Raw genomic sequence first — 20,903 nt, forward strand, 5'->3', positions numbered from 1 at the left:
TGTCATTTATCTGTTAAATAAATCAGTATTTAACAATTGCATTTCACCTGCTAAGTTTTCAATGTAACCACATATTATAGCTCAACTGAGAAGAGGCAGATGATTCCAATGGTTCTATATTTTTTGTTTACTTGATTTTTCTACTGGAAACTGAATGAAGAGAGCCAAATTAATCCTTCGAGCCTTCTCTTTGTATTACTATTGTTCATTGACAAACCTTCCACACAATCCCTGGGCTTTTAGCTCCAACCGGATTGTCCTCAGAATGTTTAGCTCCCTTCATGCCCTTAGTAAGCTACTTGTAAAATATATTGTATCCATGGGTGCCTGGGTGGCTCAGTCAGTTGACTTCAACCCAGGTCATGATCTCATTGTTCATGAGTTCAAGCCCTGGTCAGGCTCTGAGCTATCAGCACAGAGCCTGGAACCTACTTCGGATTCTGTGTCTCCCTCTCTCTCTCTGTCTCTCTGCCCTTCCCCACTCATGCTCGCTCTCTCTCTCTCTCTCTCTCTCTCTCCCTATCCATATCTATATTTCTTCTTTATTAAAGAATTATCTATAACGATCAGCATTTTAGTCTAGGTCACAATATATGGCTTTCTGGTAAATGATATTTCTCAGGCAAATACCTGCTCAAATTTCTTAATCAGGTACTTCAGAAAAGGGCAAAAATTCAGATTGAGAAAAGGTGTGCTGTTTCAAAGGGGCACATGCATTCCAATGTTTATCGCTGTGCTATCAACAATAGCCAAATTGTGGAAAAAGCCCAAATGTCCATCAACTGATGAATGGATAAAGAAGATGTGGTATATATATGTACAATAGAATATTACTTGGTGATCAAAAAGAATGAAATCTTGCCATCTGTAACAATGTGGATGGAACTAGAGTGTATTTTCCTATGCGAAATAAGTCAGAGAAAGAAAAATATCAAATGACTTCACTCATAAGTGGAATTTAAGATACAACACAAATGAACATAAGGGAAGGGAGGCAAAAATAATATAAAAACAGGGAGGGGGACAAAACATAAGAGACTCTTAAATACAGAGAACAAAGGGTTGCTGGAGGGGTTGTGGGTGAGGGGATGGGCTAAATGGGCAAGGGGAATTAAGGAAGACACCTGTTGGTATGAGCACAGGGGTTTATATGCTGTGGACGAATCACTGTCCACCCTGAAATCATTATTGCATTACATGCTAACTAACTTGGATATAAATTTAAAATAATAATAATAATAAAGAATTCAGATCAAGAGATAAACCTCTTTTTTTTATTATTTATTTTTGAGAAAGAGAGACAGGGCACAAGAGGGGGAGGGGAAGAGAGAGAGGGAGACACAGAATCTGAAGTAGGCTCCAGGCACTGAGCAGTCAGCACAGAGCCCAACTCAGGGCTCAAACTCATGAACCACGAGATCATGACCTGAGCCAAAGTCGGAAGCTTAACTAGCTGAGCCACCCAGTCGCCCCCAGAGATAAGGATCTCAATTGCATATAAATGTTGGAAAGTCTCTTTTTTTACTGAAAAGTAAAATATGCTATTGTAAAAAATAGCAATAGCTATTACAAAAACCTAGAGCTCATTAAGCCAATAAGGTCCTTTGTACCAACTATTCCCATATCAACTATGTAACCTTAGACTAACTATACTTATAGAGTCTATCTTAATCGTTCACGAAATACTTGGCATTTGATAAAATTTGATTTTTATTTCATCCTCTATCACTATTTAATATTTACCATTAACTAATTTTGTATGTCTATCTTCCATAAACAAAGAAAACTGGATCTGTTTCTGTAACAGGTTCCAGAGAGCAAAGTAAAACTTAAGGTCAGCAAAAGGGGAATGCATAGGCTCATTAAATTTAAACAAAGTAACACATCACAGGCATGGCTGGATCTAGGGGCTTGAAAATTTCATCAGGACTCATTTTCCATCTTTCTATCTCTCAGCCCTCACCTATGTTGGCTCTGTCCCCAGGAGGATCCCTATATACAGTGAAAAGATGGCTTCCAACAGTTCTAGGCTAACTCTGTCAGTAAACTCTGTTTGCCTTAATTTTAGCAAAGGTCCATGGATAAATTCACTGGCTCTGAAAGCCTTGGCTTGGGCCACATGTTCTCTTTGTTCAGTAGAGGTTATACTCTCCCCTGGAGATATACACACACTACATGGACTAAAAATAGATGACATGTAGTTCTATAAGGAACATCAGGAAAATGTTACTAAATGATTAAACACAAAAAAGATTATTTGTACCAGAAACTTAGATTTTTCACTATCTAAGGCTAACAGCCATATGATATACAGATCAAATTGCAGCCTCTACAAAAATACCATGATACTAATATCCTTTCATTTGGGGCTATCCAGAATTCAGGTGTCAGAATACCCACCAGAAACCACCATGTTCCTATCTGATAAAACACATGAGAAGAAAAAAAAATAGGTTCCTAATAAAAACATTTTGCGTTAAACAGTATTAACCTGAAGAAGGGAAAACAAAAAAGAGGAAACTTGTTCAGATTCACACTTCTTTGCTGCAGCAGCCCAGTGAGTAGCTTAAGGCAACATAAAAGTCCAATACAAGCAAAAAGCAAAAGAAAACAATCAGAAAACAGAAAGAAATAACACTCTTGCTGACTGAACCAGAAAATCAGTTCAGGAAGAGGTCTGCTATTACGATGATTCACTTCATCCTTCTAATTCTTAAATCTAAGACCTCTTCACTCCCAACTACAAGATCAGTTCTGCAGCAAGATTTCTAATCCTGAAGAATTTAAGGACCTCAGATAAGCAATCCTATATTAATTTAGCCTTGCTCTCAGTCTCCTACTGACTTTGTTCCCTGGGCCTAATAACTGGATTCTTGCTACATTCTTCAAAATGAAAACCCCACTTGTAATGCAATTCCAAGGCTCCCATGTTCCTGTTTCTTTTTCTATATGACCCCAACCCTAAAACATCTCTACTTCATTCATTCATTTTTTTCAATAAATTTATATTTAGTGCTGCTAGTTTCTACACATTCTGCTAGGCACCATGGATATAGCATCATCACTGTCCTCATGTTGCAGTTATTGCCTTCCCAGACTCCTCTGATCCCATGCTTTCCCTATCCACTGGGGTGACAGTGGCTTTCCACTATCCCTGCTAAGAACTATCATCTTAATGCCTGACTTTATGAGAGCTCTAGAGAGCACAAACTACAACCAGAGGTGATGTACTATGTTTGTGCCCTCTACGTGCCATTATAGAGTCTGTCTAGATATAAACAAATCAAATTAATTAAGTTAATAAATAAATTGTGTGTTCATGCATTTTTCAACACCCCAGGACAAAACTGACAACAAAAAATTTTAGGGGATTTATGGCTCCCTCATTCCCTTTGGTATGTTTCTGATGTTCACCTATCTTCATCTGGTATTTCCTCCTCCCTTCAACCTGCTACACCTGGACTTCACCCCTACCATCAAGGATGCCTTTTTAGCACTCACTTTTTAGCACTTTATGATCTTCACATGCCTGGTCAGTTCTGCCACTAAGAAGTGAATCTGTGCTCTTTTCTAGGAGGGAATTTGAGATATCAGAAAGAAGAAAGCTATCTACTGTCCATCAAATTGGGTGGTAATAGACTAATTACACTGGATTGATACTGAGTATCAAGCTACGGCTTATAAAAATGCCTGACATACAGCATACAGCATGTTATAGTTCTAGAGATGACATTCACACATATTACGCAGCTGGAAAATCTCAGAGAGCCTAAAATGTTAGGAAGTTACACACAAAGAGGGAACAGAAACCCAACTAGAGGGCTCTTTCCAAGTGTACTCAACACAAGTGGAAAATGAAAATGTCCCCCATATCTATGGAGGTCTCTAAGGAGCTCAACTGCATGATATTCTGATAAATGCTCACCCCTATTAATCACAAATCTAATCAGACCACACCTGATTTAAATCCTTCATGGCTTCCCACTGTTCTTGGTATAAAGGAAAAAAAAAAAAACACTTTTGAAAAGTCAGCCTTGTTTTGCATCTTTCCCCAGAGTCCCAAAACTATACCCCCTCAGTTTTCTTCACCTCAGCTGTCCTGCCCTACATTTTCATGTGGAAAGCATCATGCTATCTCCTTCCACAGGTTCTTTGCACTTGCCCTTCCTTCTGAAATGCTCCTCCATCATTGCTCAGGAGTTAACTCCTACTGTTCCCATCTGAGTTCAAGCTTCTTCAGTTAATATTACTCAGGCCAATAAAGGTGTGTCCTCTTCCTTCAGAGCATTTATCACAGTTGTGGTATACTTTCTATATTAATATATTTGGAAACTATCAATCTTCTCCAATGAGACTGTAAAGTTCAGGAGAGGAGGAACTGTGTTTATTTTTACTCACCACTGCATCTACAGAACCAACTTACTACTTACTGTGTTTTTAGGCAGTTGGCACATTAGTGATTGACAGCAGTCTTTGGAGTCAGAAAGACCTGGCTTCAAATCCAATTTCCACATTTTACTAGTTCAGATAACTTTGGGATGGTTACCTACTCTCTTAAATCTTAATTTCTTCATTTTTAAAGTAGGAATAATATTAACCTAACCCAACCATACCTTAGATTAATTGTGGAGATTAAAAAATCATGCAGTAGACAAACATAGATGCTTATTTCTTCCAAGGTCCACCACCATTCAAATATACAATTTATATTTGGAAGGAAGGTGAATGATGTTTTGAATTTAATTAAAGAGACCTGTCAAAAGTATTTAAGTATAACCTCTACTATGGATCAGTTACCATAAAAGGATAAACTCAAATAAAATGTGTTCTCTGATGCAAGAAACCCTGAAGTGTTAGTGGGATGAATAACTCACATGATATAACTTGTGAGGGTAATTAGACAATGACAATCTGTGCTGTAAATTAAAAGATAAATTAAGGACTAAGGGAAGATCCTTGCACAATTAAGAAAGAAATTCTCCCTACAGCATAGGTTGAAATCATAATATGATTATCAAAAATGACAGTGAAACAGCACGACTCAGCAACTATAAATTCCACTCTGAGATAACCCAGGGGTCAGGCCATATGTCAAGGAAAAACATACACTCATATGCACACCCACTTCCCTCTAGTATCAATTAAATACATAAATACATGCCAAATCTAGCTCTTATACATTTATGCTAAAACAATCTGATGACTTCAAGTAAGTAGCTCAGTCATCCAATTTTAATGTCTTTTTAAATTTATCATCTCAATATTAACATAAATATTATGAATTTATACTCCCTAACAGCCTCTTATATGTTAGATCATTGACTTCATTTTAGAAAGAGCAATGGTTATTTTAGATAATCAAACTTGCAGTAATTAAAAAGGAAGGCAATATAAAGTATGAATAATTTTATTCAGGTACCAAAATTTCCAATGAAAGGATTAATAATGAGATTTATGTTTCATATTTCATTAATATAAATAGCTTTTGTAAGTAACATTATTTACTGACTAAATTTTATTACTGTCTTTTGTTGTTTTTTTCCCTTTCTTTCATTGACTGTAATTATGCTTTCTACCTAGAAAATTTTTAACCTGCAGTCATGCTATTGAATGGCTAAGAATTCTAAAAGGTTCATTCCACATCAGAAATATAAGCACACTTCATATGATGTCCTTATTTTACACCACAGGGATGTTTGAATGAAGAGCCTGTTATAGAATAAGAAGCAAAACTCCAGATTCCCATTTGATTACTTGAAAATTGTCATTAGTGCAAACAGTACACATTTAAACTATCACCCTGGAATCCTAAATCTTAAACTCAACATAGAGATTAAATATCAGCAGAAAAATAAATATGGGTTGAGAACTAAAGTTTTGTTTTTCTTCCACAACATGGAAGAGAGTATACATGCAACAGACATCAAGAACAGGCTAACCAGAGACTGAACAGATGCAAACAGGATGCCAAGCAAAACTCAGCTTTTTGCCAAAGGTTTTCCCCAAGAGGTGAATAACATTATCCACAAGTATAAGGAAACTGCAGAATTGGTTTGGTAATGAAATACTCTTAGCCACTTTTTAACGTACGATTTAACATTTCTGTTTTCTACTGAATAGGACAGGTTTATTAATTATGTCAGAGGGAAACCCATATTTATTATTCAATGAAAAGATAACAGTATTTTAATTTACTTGAGAAGATTTTACCATACGTAAAATCGAAAACATGCATTTTTAAACTGACTTTTGATAGTGTAAGACTATTAATACAATTATAGTGTAATGCTGCAAGATTAAAATTAAATATAAAATTTTCAGGCAGGAGCACTTTGTATTATGTGACGCTAATTGCAACGTATTATAATTTAAAAAGTCATATTGTAATTTTCATAAAAGCTACATAAGTTGGGCCACTTCATCATTGGAAGGTTAGATAGCCATATAAAGGAATTTGATTTTTAGAATATTTTCTGTTCAATAGTTCATAGGTGCATCACAGATGATTTTCAAACAACAGAAAAATGTAGCCTATCAGTAACACCTATTTTTGTCTTTGACCCACCATCAGTGATCTTCTCTTATTATTGGCACTCAGTGTTTATAAACAGAAATAAAAACTGGCTACTGTGTTTACTGTTTTTATTTTACTAGATTATTTCTAAAATTAGAAAAGCAATCAAACCAAGTCATGAAAAATACAGAAACCCTGCAAAATTGTTGTGAATTAGGCAGTAATGCACCTGACTGGTCCCCAAAGTGTCCAGAGAAACAAAAGCTTTCAGAAGTTTTCAACCATTGCTAAAAGCAGGCTCCACACTTAGCTCCATGCATTTCAACACTGGAGCAATGTTCATATGTCGTAGACTATCCTACAAAGATACATAAATTGTCTGTATCCTTGACTGGGCACCTGTGACTTTGGAAAATTAAATTTCACATCCATTATTTATGAGGTCAGCACAAATCCCTTGACGGAATTTCAGCCTAATTAGGAAGTATTAAGAAAGGTGCAGATGTCCTAACTAGTTCACATAAATGCTCCACTGGTATAAAAAGTAGGTAACTACCTTCTGACTGAGGACAGGTCATGAATCCATAATATTTATACCCAAGATCATCTACAGAAATTCAAATTTGTTTTCCTGTTGTAATTTTGAGTTTTAAGTGTTCAGGACTATCTCGAAGTTTCTTCCATGCCAAAGGAAGCAGGAGGCAGGAGACCAGATATTTTCCTTTTTTTACTCTTTGCCTTTAGGCACCTCTTCCCCCATTGACTATCATCAGTTCTTTTACTTTACTTCTCCTCATGCCTCTTTGCTCTAATTCCACCAGCTTCTATCCTGCTCCCTCTATTCACTCCTGCTTCCTATCTATAAAATCAAGCAAACCTTAAGATTATTTTAAGTAAAACTCATTTAGGGGTGCCTCAGTGGCTCAGTCGGTTAAGCGTCTGACTCTTGGTTGCAATTCTCTCTCTCTCCCTCTCTCTCTGCCCGTCTCCCCTTGCACTATCTCTGTCTCTCTCTAAATAAGTAAATAAAAACTTTAAGCAAAAATCATTTAAAACATATATTTTTTTGGGGTGCTGGGTGGCTCAGTCAGTTGGGCGGCCTATTACAACTCAGGTCATGATCTCACAGTCTGAGTTTGAGCCCCACATCAGGCTCTGTGCTGACAGCTCAGAGCCTGGAGCCTGCTTCCGATTCTGTGTCTCCCTCTCTCTCTGCCCCTTCCCTACTTGCTCTCTGTCTCTCTCTCTCTCTCAAAAATAATAAACATTAAAAAAAAATTTTTTTTAAACCATATATTGTTTTGGGGTGCTTTGGTGGCTCAGTCAGTTAAGCATATGATTCTTGATTTCAGCTGAAGTCATGATCTCACTGTCTGTGAGTTTGAGCCCTACATCAAACTCTGTCAGCACAGAGCCTGCTTATGATTCTCTCTCTCCCCCTCTCTCTCTTTTTGCCCATCCCCTGCTGGCACTCTCTCTCAAAATCAATAAATAAACATTTTTTAAAATATATGTTTTAAATGTGAATATTATATATGGGTTTCAGTTTTTCTATTTTTACCAGAACACAAATTTGTCACCACAAAACTTTCATATATTTTGTTATAATACTTCATTATGGTTAGTCAGTTTTAAGACTCAGTCATTTAAGAAGTATTTACTGGATCTGTCCAATATTCGGTCCACGACAGAATTTATAAGGGATCAAGGACAGGTTGGGGGGGCAAAGGAGGACCAGAAGATACTTAAACCTGGTTTCACTCCCCCTAAAATTCTTTTAAAAAAAAGGCATAAGCATTTAAATAACATTATGCTCAAAATGTATGTTACTACTGAGGCAGGATGGCAGGCTGAGCACAAACATTTACCTTTCTCCCTTTCAAATAAGACTGAAATGAATCTACAAATGCAGAAAAGGGAATGTGATAGCAAAAAGTGAATTAGGAAGGGAAGCAGAATGGACAGTAAGTTCTGAGTCATCTACAAAGTTTAATGAATTTGGAGAAGACAGGTTACAGATGGAATTATTGGTGTGACAATATGTATGAAGACAAAACATGGAACAGCAGATGACGGCTGTACAGAAGGCAGGTCTATTTTGCCTGAGAGGTCCCAGAAAGGTTCTAACAACACAACCCGCAGGCATGGAAAGCAAAAATAGGTTGTACAGCAATACTGAGGGTATTAAAGGGCTAACTACTGAACAGCTGGCTAAGTCCTTCCCACTTTCACTTTCAGACAACTGGCAGAAATACCACATAATGCAGCCTATCCCTAAAGAATTTAGATATTTTTCCTTGGAAGGCTTACACTCCAAAGGAAAGCATCAGAGTGTCTGTTACACAGTACACATCTATCTACCAGTCAACATGCCTACTCAAGTATACGTAGTTTTTACTCAGGGGGACATAGCAATATATAACGGCATAGGAAAGCTACACCAGCGAGTTATGCTAATAAAACTTCCCAATTAACAAGTAAAAATGATCAACCATGCACTACCAGACATTTGAAGAAAATAAATAGCACAAGACTAGTCTAAGAAATATTGCATCCATATAATAAAAATAGGTTTCTATGAGGGGAAAAAGGAGTAAATTAGAGAATAAGATTTTTTTTAATTTTTTTTAACGTTTATTTATTATTGAAAGACAGAGAGAGACAGAGTGTGAGCAGGGGAGGGGCAGAAAGAGAGGGAGACACAGAATCTGAAGCAGGCTCTAGGCTCTGAGCTGTCAGCACAGAGCCCAACGCGGGGCTCGAACTCACAAACTGCGAGATCATGACCTGTGCCGAAGTCAGACTCTTAACCGACTGAGCCACCCAGGCGCCCCGAGAATAAGATTTTAAGGGAGATTAAAAATATAATTACTGAAATATAGTATGTGTGCCAACTATACTCAAAATGTTTTAAAAAATATAATTATTGAAATTAAATTTCAATGAAAGAACTATAATATAAAGTCAAGAAAACCATGGAGTAAAAAGAAAAAGATAATAAAATGGTAAGATAGAAATACAGATGTGTAGATATTTCAAATTTTATTGTACTTTAATAAACAATATACAAGATATAATTTTTTTATGATTACAAAACCTGCAAAGAGACAAGAAATTCACAAGCAAGAGAATACATACACATTTTCCTTGATGGGGTTACATCCCAATAAACCCAATATATGCTGGAAATATCCTAAGTCAATAATGCATTTAATACACCTAACCTACCAAATACAGTATCTCAGCCTAGCCTACTTTAAACACGCTCAGAACACTTAAATTAGCCTATAGTTGGGCAAAATCATCTAACACAATGCCTATTTAATAATAAAGTGTCTGGGGCCCCTTTGTGGCTCTGTCGGTTAAGCATCCGACTTCGGCTCAGGTCATGATCTCGCAGCGTGTGAGTTCGAGCCCCACGTCATACTCTGTGCTGGCAGCTCGGAGCCTGGAGCCTGCTTTAGATTCTGTGTCTTCCTCTCTCTGCCTCTTCTCCTGCGCTCTCTCGCGCTCGCTCTCTCTCTCTCTCTCTCTCTCTTCCTCTCTGAAAAATAAGTAATAAGGGGCACCTGGGTGGCTCAGTCGGCTGAGCGTCTGACCTCAGCTCAGGTCATGATCTTACAGTCCAGGAGTTCGAGCCCCGCGTCAGGCTCTGTGCTGACAGCTCAGAGCCTGGAGCCTGCTTCAGATTCTGTGTCTCCCTCTCTCTCTGCTCCTCCCCTGCTCATGCTCTGTCTCTCTCTGTCTCAAAAATAAATAAAAACATTAAAAAAATTTTTAAAAATAATAAACATTAAAATAATAATAATAATAATAAAGTGTCAGATATCTCATGTAATTTATTGAATTCTATACTGAAAGAAATAGAATGGTTGTGTGGGTACTCAATCCACACAGTGGGTTGACTGAATCTCAATCTTGGCTCAGGTCATGATCTCATGGTTCATGAGATCAAGACCTGCATCAGACTCTGAACTGACAATGTGAAACCTGCTTAGGATTCTCTCTCTCCCTCTCTCTCTCTGCCCCTCACCCACTCATGTGTGTGCTCTCTCTCTCAACCTCACTCTCTTTCTCAAAATAAACATTTTTTTTTAAAAAAAGAATGGTTGTAAGTGTATTGATAAGTTTATCCTCGTGATCATGTGGCTGACTTGGAGTTGTCACTGCCCAGAATCATGACAGAGTATCATATTGCATATTGCTAGCTCAGGGAAAGATCAAAATTCAAAATCCAAAGTATGGTTTCCACTGAATGTATATGGCTTTTGCATCATCATAAAGTTAAAAAGAAACTGTAAGTCGAACCATTAAAAGTCAGAAACCGTCTATATCCAACACAAGCAAGATACAATGATTGAAAAATGGGGTATTCAGGAGATAAATGGAAACTCTATAAAAGAACTAAAGGGAAATTCTAAAACTAAAAAATACAGTATTTGAATTTTAAAAATTCTTTCAATGAACTTAACTTCTAGACTGCACAATGCAGAAGAAAGAGTACTACACTTGAGAGTTCAGAAGTGATAAGAATATATGGGTAACACTTTAATTATTTTAAACATCACTTTCTGCTATAGTTACTATTACACATGCAGCTTTAGCTTCTGACCTTTCAGATTTGATTTTGCCCAACTGCTATGAATGACATCATTAGTTTCTTCATAGGTAATATATTTGTAATTGAGATAAAAACTCAAAAGTGGTAGGTGGTATCTGGAGTCTAGTAGAGCTGTCAGCTTCCCATTGGTGTGACTAACCAAGGAAATAAATCAGCTTTCTTTTTTTTTTTTTTTTATGTTTATTTTTCAGAGACCGAGCAAGAGAGAGACAGAGTATAAGTGGGGGAGGGGCAAAGAGAGGAAGACACAGAATCTGAAGCAGGCTCCAGGCTCTGTGTCAGCACAGAGCCTGGAGCTGTGAGATCGTGGCCTGAGCCCAAGTCAGGTGCTTAACAGACTGAGCCACCCAGGCAACCCTAAATTCACTTGCTTTTCTACTCACATATGCTATTCCATAAGAACAAGCCCAATAATTCCTAAAATAGATTATATTTCAAAGGTTTGACAATTTAGAGCAAACGTAAAAAAAAAAAAAAGAAAAAAGAAACACTAAACTAAAAGAAATTTAGTTTAAACTAAAATATTTTTCAAACCTACCAAGGATACAACCACATTGCATTGTCCCCGCCACATAGCAAAACACAAAGAAAAAAATACATCTCTGAGTTATTTCCTTCAATCAAAGAGTTGCTGAATTGATCTGCTGAATAATTCTGATATCTCTGCTTTGCTTTTGACAATAATTAGTCTCATAACCCTGATTATTTATTCCCTTAAGTTTAAAATAAAAATAGTTTATTTAAATTGCTTTCCTCTAGTTAATGGATGTTTAATGAATAATGTTTAATTGAATTAAACATTTGTTTGTTTAAATATTAAACATTTAATGAATAAGACAGAATAAGCACCATATATGTTTTATGGCATCTTTCTGATAATAGCTTTGTAAGGGTCTATATTCTCTTTCCCAAAATATTAAAATATACATAACACAAAGCATAACACAAATTCCAAGCAAAAATACAAAGCCATTTCTCCAAAGTAAGCAATAGTATTAACTAAAAGTCCTTTATTATAGAAAATGAACTTGCCTACAATATTTCCAAGTTCAAAGTTTGTCATTTTCCCATTTCTCTTTCTCCGTTCATCTTCTAGGGCTTGGGGCTCACCTTCCCAATCCCAGACATACCATACCTTCTTGTTGGTCTTTAGATGTCAAGTGAGCCCACCTTAGTACCCTCTGCTAAGGTTTGCCTTACACTGAAGAACCACAGGGACAAAATTACTTCCTTCTTCTCTCTTTCTGACCCCCTCAAAATGTCCATTAACTAGAGAAAAGCAACTTAATTAAACTAAGCCACACTGGATTCTGAATGATTGATTAATAGACTACTTGACCCTCCCTGGGACATTTTTATTTTTAAAAAGGAGACTGTAATCTAAGTGAATCAGTAATGGACAGAACTTGACACAGTTCAAAAAAGTAGGGGGAAATATATAGGCTCATTCCAGGAAAATATGTTTTGATAGAAGAGCCTTCCGAGGGTCTCTTAAATTATCCCTGTTGGTGGCCACCTAACTCAGCCTCAGTTCCTGACTAGGAGAATAAAGCATTGACTGAAATGCCCTTTTCCAGTTTTATAAGTGAGCAGCAAAGTACTCTCAAAGGGAAGACATTTGACTTTGAAACAGACTTCAGAAGTTGAAGTATGGTTTATTACTCCTCCGGGTGAACTGAGAAATATAAATGCTTCTTTTAACTTGGAGTCAAAATCCCAAGAGCCATCCTTAAACACCAAATATCACTATGACAAAGGTCAAATCCTCTGTCATGTGGAAATGACCCTACAGATACTCTTTTTAGATTAATCACATGTTTTTTTAACTTTTAATTGGAGGATGAGAGTGAGCACCAGAAATATGTGATATAACCACATATTATGGAGACACAAATGAGAATATAATAGCAGAGGAACCTCTACAAACTTCAAGGTAAAGTTCAGCCTCTCACCTCATCAATCCCACCTTCTAGATCATCTACACATACACACACACACACACACACACACACACACACACACACACATTCAGTGATGGTAAAAAGCCCTATTTCCCAAATATTATTTATAGAGTATCCTCTTAAAATTTAGCTAAGTATCACCTAAAAACTTTGGAATAACACTGATAATAAAACTGCTAACATGTCTTTATTGTTGACAAAATAGGTTAGACGTAATTACAACACCCTTTTTGCTTTAACAGTATTTTTTTTTCCTGCTTTAACCCTGGTATAAAATACAAAGAGAAGGAACTGTTTACTTCTTGCCTCCAGTTTCATCTATGTAAACTGAAGCTGATCTTCCACTCTAGCTAATTATAAATCTTGCCCTCCCCTACAACAAGATGACCACACAGACCTCTGTGGTCATGACAAAAGTCATTAGCATTTTACTTTGTTGTAACAGTTGTAAAAATCAACAATTTGACCCTTATTATGAGTCAACTGCATTAGCATCTCAAGGATCTCTTCTGCAGAAATGTCAGGCTATACCTATACCTATTCTTTGGTGAATTTTTTCCCTGCATTAAAATATCTACTTAGCCCCTGGTGAACTTTTTCACTGCATAAAAACATTATACTTTGCCTTAATTTTCAAAATTCACTTGGTTGGTTGAATAGAAAACTACCATACAAGAAAGACATAGTTGCAATATCTATCCCCCAAACAAGAAAAGTTTAATTGATATTTTTTTCCTTTTAGCTCTAAAAGTAAATTCCACTTCATTGCTAAGTAAACCTTCTACACCAAAATGTGCACCATTAATTTAAAATCTGCCTTCTGAAAACTTCTCATCAGAGGTACATTTTGAATAGGGTACCCCAGGGCAAAAGAGCATATTTAACAAATGTCTAATTTGGCCTATTTTTTAAAGACATGAACCCACAGGAAGGGGAAGAATAGGAGAGAAAACAATAGCAGCTAAGTTTTGGAAGGCAGAGAGCAGATACACACCCAGACCCAAGAAAGTTCAATCTTAAGGGGTCAGTGAGAAAAGCCAAGAACTAATAGTTACACAACAGATTCTCCACAATGTTCAGCAAATGTTAGTACCAGTTACTCTACAACTGAGGATAAAGTGGGGTAGGCAGGTGGAAACCTAAAATAAGTAGGATTTGATAAAGGCTATTTGAAAAGTAGTTAGACATCTATATGTCTTCCCCTATTTCACTTTCCTGAGTAATGACCCTCACCCCTGCCCACTTCCCCCTCTACCACTCCCACTGAGGTCTAGAAAGAGTAAAACAGAAAGTCTTTAAATCAGGGGAATCCCAAGCAACTGAGGACATGGGAACCTTACTGAAAACAAGAGATTGAGTAACTGTGCATACAGGATACAAGGTGCTGAGACATATTCCTTCCACCCCCATACCCTCTTTTTTTGGTGCCAGAAGACTGATAGCTAGAACTTCCTCCAGAAAGGAGATTAGAATGCATTTCTCTAGGGAGGTTGATCAACCTAATCAATGGCCTATCTCCCACAGTAAAGCTTAAATTTGACATTGCTAAAATACTCGGAGCTTCCAAAAAGCTTTTCAGCCCCCATTTAGGGAAGACAGCCCAAAACAAACATCTTATTTAAGAAGCAACTTGTATGACACAGAGGCTATTCAGGGAGGAAAAAAAAAACGTTTTAAAAAAATCAGAGCAGGGGCGCCTGGGTGGCGCAGTCGGTTAAGCGTCCGACTTCAGCCAGGTCACGATCTCGCGGTCCGTGAGTTCGAGCCCCGCGTCAGGCTCTGGGCTGATGGCTTGGAGCCTGTTTCCGATTCTGTGTCTCCCTCTCTCTCTGCCCCTCCCCCGTTCATGCTCTGTCTCTCTCTGTCCCAAAAAAAATAAAATAAAAAACGTTGAAAAAAAATCAGAGCAGTAAGTCAAAATATCTCATCCATGATCAAAAGACTAAAATATCACAAATAAGAAATATTCAAACAACAGCCATAAAATGAACTATTAGAAACTAAAAAGCAGGATTTCAAAATCAGTATAAGGGTTAGGAGATAAAATTGAAGCAATCACCCAGGATCAAAAGGATAAAAAGATGTGAAAAAGAGAGAGAGAAAGAAAGAAAGAGAGAGGAAAGATACAAAAGGTAGGAGACGATTCTAGGAAGTCAACAACTATAAAGCAGGATTTCCAGGAAGACAAAACAGAGGAGAGAAAATCATCAATAACGTAACTCAAGAATTTTTCATCCCTTCAACCAGAACGACTGAAGTTTGAGAAAGAATTGAGCTGGGTGCCCTTTAGTGCTGTTTCTCCATGTTTAATTTTGTGAAGAAAACAAATCCAAATACCATCAAATATCTAAGCCAAATAGAACATTCTTCACTTAAAGTATTAGAATCTTATTTGATTCATCTCTATCCCGAGCTGGAGCAAACTGATCCATCTCTAAATAAGGAATACCATTAAAGAACTCTCATTGGTTAGTCCTCAATAATGTTCTTCTCTCCCTAGAAAAACAAAGAAACCAGCAGGTGGCAAAATTATTATTCCAGAGTCTTTAGCACAGATTGCTTGTTGGATTTTCTCATAATCTGACAAGTAGGAAATCTGCTCTGACCCATTTAGAACCCCAAAGCTTCATTACAAACCTCCCCAGAACTGGAAATCCGCAATTCATTAGGAACATGCTGGGATCCAGGGCTTCATGAAGGAGTTGCCTAAATTGGAGAAGGCAGTTGAAAAGAGTCTTCTGAATTCTTTCACATTTCTAAAAATAAGCAGGAGACTCTCTGGATAAGCTTAAGATATAGAAAATCAAACAGAGCTTAGGTCCTAGGTTCTTTAATACTCATCAGAATAAAACCTTTACACACTACCCAAACTTCTCAAATACAGAGAATTAGGTTTAAAAATTGCAAGACATTCCAAGAGGAAATACTGAAGAGCAAATTTCCATCAGGTACTGATCAAGGAACTTCACTCCAAAATAGTTTATGTTGATATTTCCATACCATAAATCATATTAGAAGCTTGTAACTTCCACCCCTTGAAAACATATAATTGGCTATGCTATACTGGAAACAGCTCTAGAAAATGATCATCTCATCACTAGAATTGTATTAACAACCTGTTTGGAAAGAACCACCCAGTTTCTATATCAAGTTAATTGTCTTAAGTCTACAGAGTAATTACTAAAGATGAACAAGGTAATGTTTTTACACTTTATCACTTCAAAAGTATAAACATAGTATTTTTAGTATGTTTTAGAATTCCATGATAACTTTTTTCATAACAAATCACAAATATCCACCAGGTGTTCAGAATAGTTACTAGTTATTCTAATAATCACTTATTCACCTCTGTTCCACCTCACATAGGAACAGCTGAGAATGATTTCTCTGACCTACGTCTTGTTCTATCATTAGCATTTGACCAAATGGACAGAGACCATCAATAGTAAAAAAAAAAATAAATGTATAATGCTCACATAGAGCCTATATATTACCACTTTCAAATCTGAATCACATTATTACAGTTAAAATCTGAGATTTTTCTCATGCCCCATTCAATACACATCTTTCAAGAAATTAAATATGTCTGCATCCGAGTACACAAAAAATCTATATCTAAATAACATGGATTGTTTAGTGATGGGACTGACTTTTAGAGGAAAGCAACAAAAACAATGTAAGTGTCCTACTCTTTGAGACTGGCATAATTTTTTCTCAAAGAAGTGCTGGTCTCTGTTGACAACAGTTGTAATAGCTCAGCATTATGTACTGAATACTAAATGTATTTAATTTGGCAAAATTATTCAACTTTTAAGTGAAAAAAATTATGTATCTCAAATATGTGAGTCAACTCACAAAGTTACAATTATATAGTTTATAATTGAGTTAGCATGAAGTTGCAATACTATGTAAAATCAGACACTGGCCCGAGGCCTTACTTGTCTTTACACACAATGTGGTAAATTAGTAACCTCCACTTAGAATTCTTCCTTCTGAGGCCTACAGAAGGGAAGGCTTTCCATCCTATAAGGCTCAAAACTCTGAGAGCTAACAGACAACATGTTTCCATCTTATAAAACAGCAAACATTGTTGACTATATATCTTAACATCTCTAAACAAAAAACTTTATCAATATAATTTTGTCAAATCCTACAATAAAACGTGTTTCTCTGGACAAACTTTGTGACCAAAAAAAACTGCCTTTAAACGCTTTTTTAAAAAAAACAGATAATGAATACTACTTAACCCAATCGATACTGCTTAACTACTTACCTCTTGCCTTAGCTCCAATGAAACTTCTAGAAACAAATTCACTGCCCCAAAGTTATAATGAGCTCAGCAGCTTGATAGTACCTAATCCCTGTATTCTTCCTTTATTCTTTTTTTAATCTATAATTATCCACCTTTAAAATTTTTGTTTAAAATTTTTAAAACCAATTCCAAATAAGTCATAAATAATTGAATTCATTTTCTAGACCCCTGACAACCCTGTGATTATTTCCTACTTCTCACATATGTCTGCCTTCATCAGACACCCAAAGAATTCTAGAATCAGAATATTTCCTTGTAATCTACTAGATGATAATTGGCTGTTACTATAGAACTACTTATAACAAGGTGAGCCTTTCTATTCTAGGCAAGAATTCAGGCTAACCTCCTTTGTGGAGAATACCAAATCTGACCACAGAAAACAGTAAAATACCTCACAAAAGGAAGAATCCACTTCCAGCATGTAAGATTTAGAAGAATCAATAAAAGTTGACTGAAAGATGAACATTTCTTATTTTTCATTTCTTAAAATATTTATCATGTAAGTATAAAGTTACAATTATCCATGATGATTAAAACTTCAGTATTTATAAATGTCAAGTATTAAATTACATCAAAAAACTTGATCATTCTCAATGTTCTATTCAAATACAACATCAAACGCAAAACCATCAAATGTTGCACAGTTGCCAGATCTAGAATATTGAAATAACACTGAAATTATCTCTCACTGGCTTAAACTTATAAGCGTTAGCTCAGCCTGACTGCACTTAATAGCAAATGGTTTAAATACTATGATTTGCATCTTATTTTCATACACACACTGATGGATTCGAGATAGATACCTTCTCATGGGTCATTCTTCTCTCCTGCATCATGAACATCCATCAGTGGTCTTCAGTCAAGGGTGATTTTTACCCCCAGGGTGAGAGAACATTTAGCAATGGCTGGAGACAATTTCAGTTATTACAACTGAGTGTAGTGTCACCAGCATCTAGATAACTACAATGCCCAGAACAACTCCCCTGGCCACCCACAATTACCCTGCCCAAAATGACTATTCTGTGGAAGCTGAGAAACCCAGCTACAAGGACTAACACTCAAAATCTCCTATTAGGTGCTAGGCCTCAGCTTGCAATAAAAACCTCAGATGCTATGCCTCAACCTGTAATAAGGAAGGAGAAAAGAGAACTCAGGCTGGGATATAATTCCTTATATGGTCAATTTAACTCTGAAATGTATTCTACGTTTCAGCACTCAAAGACTGTATCATTAAGTTCTCATTCTAGTCACTAATCCTTTCATTCAGTCAAGAATCTTCTTTATGCCTTTCCAGACCAATGCTAGAAGATTCCCCTGTATAATTAAAATTAAGTATTAATTTTTAATAAAAGCTCACAGAGAAGCTTAAGTAGAATACATTTTACCAATCACTAGTTCTTCAATGTCCTCCCTTTAAAACATTTAACTTTTAACCTCCAAAAGAAGTTGATTGTTCATCTATAATTTTCATGTTTTTATTATAGTTCTGACAGTTCTTAGAAACTCCAGCATTGATCACAAAGAGAGATGCTCTAAAATGCAAATCAAATGTGCTCACTATATTAAAAACTGAATAGTACCACAATCAAAATAACAGAAGTTGAAGTCCTCTGATCAGATGCTTTCTATAACATATGAAATACTAGACAAATTTAAGCTTTGCCTCAAATTTATATGCTTCCAAGCTATTCAAATATAAAACAAGCACTAACAAATGGGCAACCTTGTCCACTGCAAGGCTAATAAATCAAAATCACCAAGGTAAGTTAACTGCATTTCCAGTGGATGCAGATTTATCATCAGAGGCCTGATAATCATGCAACCACTAGAAAAAGCAATGTGTTTTCCATGACCTTGGTCATAATTCACCAACAACACTGACTTGTAACTTTTCACTATTATGTCACAGTGGGCACACTCTAAAAAAGATCTCAGAATTTTTGGACTTCTGAATGAAGAACATGCATGTTTCCATCTGATTTTTTTTTTTATATTAGAACTCAGTATAGAAACTGGGGCGCCTGGGTGGCGCAGTCGGTTGAGCGTCCGACTTCAGCCAGGTCACGATCTCGCGGTCCGTGAGTTCGAGCCCCGCGTCGGGCTCTGGGCTGATGGCTCGGAGCCTGGAGCCTGTTTCCGATTCTGTGTCTCCCTCTCTCACTGCCCCTCCCCCGTTCATGCTCTGTCTCTCTCTGTCCCAAAAATAAATAAAAAACGTTGAAAAAAAAATTAAAAAAAAAAAAAAAAGAAACTATAAACACCTGATACTTGAAAAATAGAACAGTGGATAAAAAAAAAATGGAAGAAAAGCAGGACTTAAACGCCTTGGAATTTTTCTGAAAATGAAAAGCTAAATAGAAGTTTGAGTTGGTCCAAATGCAGAAGCCTCCAAACTTGCACATTTCAGCAATTACTATATCTCTTATATCTGGTCATTTCTTTTAGTTGACTTCCTCACACCCAACTGGTAATAAAGCAAGCAGGAATGTCACCAAGGTTGAAATAAAGACAGAAAAGTTCCCAAGCATTCCATTCTATAAGTAGTTTTATTTTGATCTCCACTAGTGGAGAAAGGCCTAGCTGCCACAAATGTTTCCAAGATGGAGAAAGTGGTTAAGAGATGCTGATATCTTTCTAGGCTTTTCAGAGATTAATCAAAAGTATAGCAAATCCCTTCAAGAACACAAGATGGAGGAAACAGGGAATAAGGTGCTACCACAATGGGCAACAAGTCAAGGTAATATATTTACCGAACTTTCCCCTTGGCTTCCAAGCATAGAATAATGGAGAATAGAAATGATGAGGTTTTTTAAAATATTTAAACAGAGGGGTTTTGTTTTGTTTTGTTTTGTTTTTTTGTCTTAGGACAACAGACCAAATATCCACAGGATAAAATAGTGAAGAAGCACACTATTTGAAGAATTGCTTAAAACTGAAAACCTGGGGGCACCTGAGTAGCTCAGCACTGACTCTTGATTTCAGCTCAGGTCCTAATCTCATGGTTTGCGAGATCTGTGAGTAGCACAGAGCCCACTTCGGATTCTCTCTCTCCCTCTCTCTCTGACCTTCCCCACTTGTGCGCTTTCTCTCTCTTTCTCTCTCTCTCCCTCCCTTTATCTCTCTCAAAAATAAATAAATATACTTAAAAAAAAAAAACTGAAAGCCTGAATTGGAATCCTGATTGGAATTCTTCTTGGATGTAAAACTTTAGGCTAGCTTGTAATCACTCACAGCCTCTGGGTTTTGCTGTTATTTTTTTGTTTTGTTTGTTTTAATTTTGAGTTGGGTTTTGGTTTTAAGCTATAAAATAGAGTTTATAAAATCTAACTTCCAGAAAGATTATATGAGCCAATATATGTAAACAGTCGGAAACATATATGAGAAAGTGTATGGTGTTATTAACTGTCTGACAAAGTCAAAGTTATTATTATGCATTTCTATGTCAGAAGACAAAGAACAAAGACAAAAGGTGGGCAGAAGCGAGCATATTGGGTG

At 36.5% G+C, this 20,903-nt stretch overlaps 1 protein-coding gene across 10 annotated transcripts in view; it reads right to left on the minus strand.

Moving 5' to 3' along the window:
• IQCM (IQ motif containing M) overlaps nucleotides 1-17,766 on the minus strand; it is a 649,001-nt gene extending 631,235 nt beyond the window's left edge. For 4 of the 10 annotated variants that reach the window (XM_049632280.1, XM_049632276.1, XM_049632277.1 and 1 more), the window contains exon 1: nucleotides 17,370-17,765. The gene's annotated coding sequence lies outside the window, so the exon portion shown is untranslated. Of the gene's footprint in view, nucleotides 1-17,369 lie in introns of all 10 variants that reach the window. The other 6 variants (XM_049632284.1, XM_049632283.1, XM_049632286.1 and 3 more) reach the window with 2 other exon arrangements.
• Between the last annotated feature and the right edge of the window lie 3,137 nt (nucleotides 17,767-20,903).

Source organism: Panthera uncia, chromosome B1 (assembly GCF_023721935.1).
Source record: "Panthera uncia isolate 11264 chromosome B1, Puncia_PCG_1.0, whole genome shotgun sequence".
Taxonomy (NCBI): Eukaryota; Metazoa; Chordata; class Mammalia; order Carnivora; family Felidae; genus Panthera; species Panthera uncia.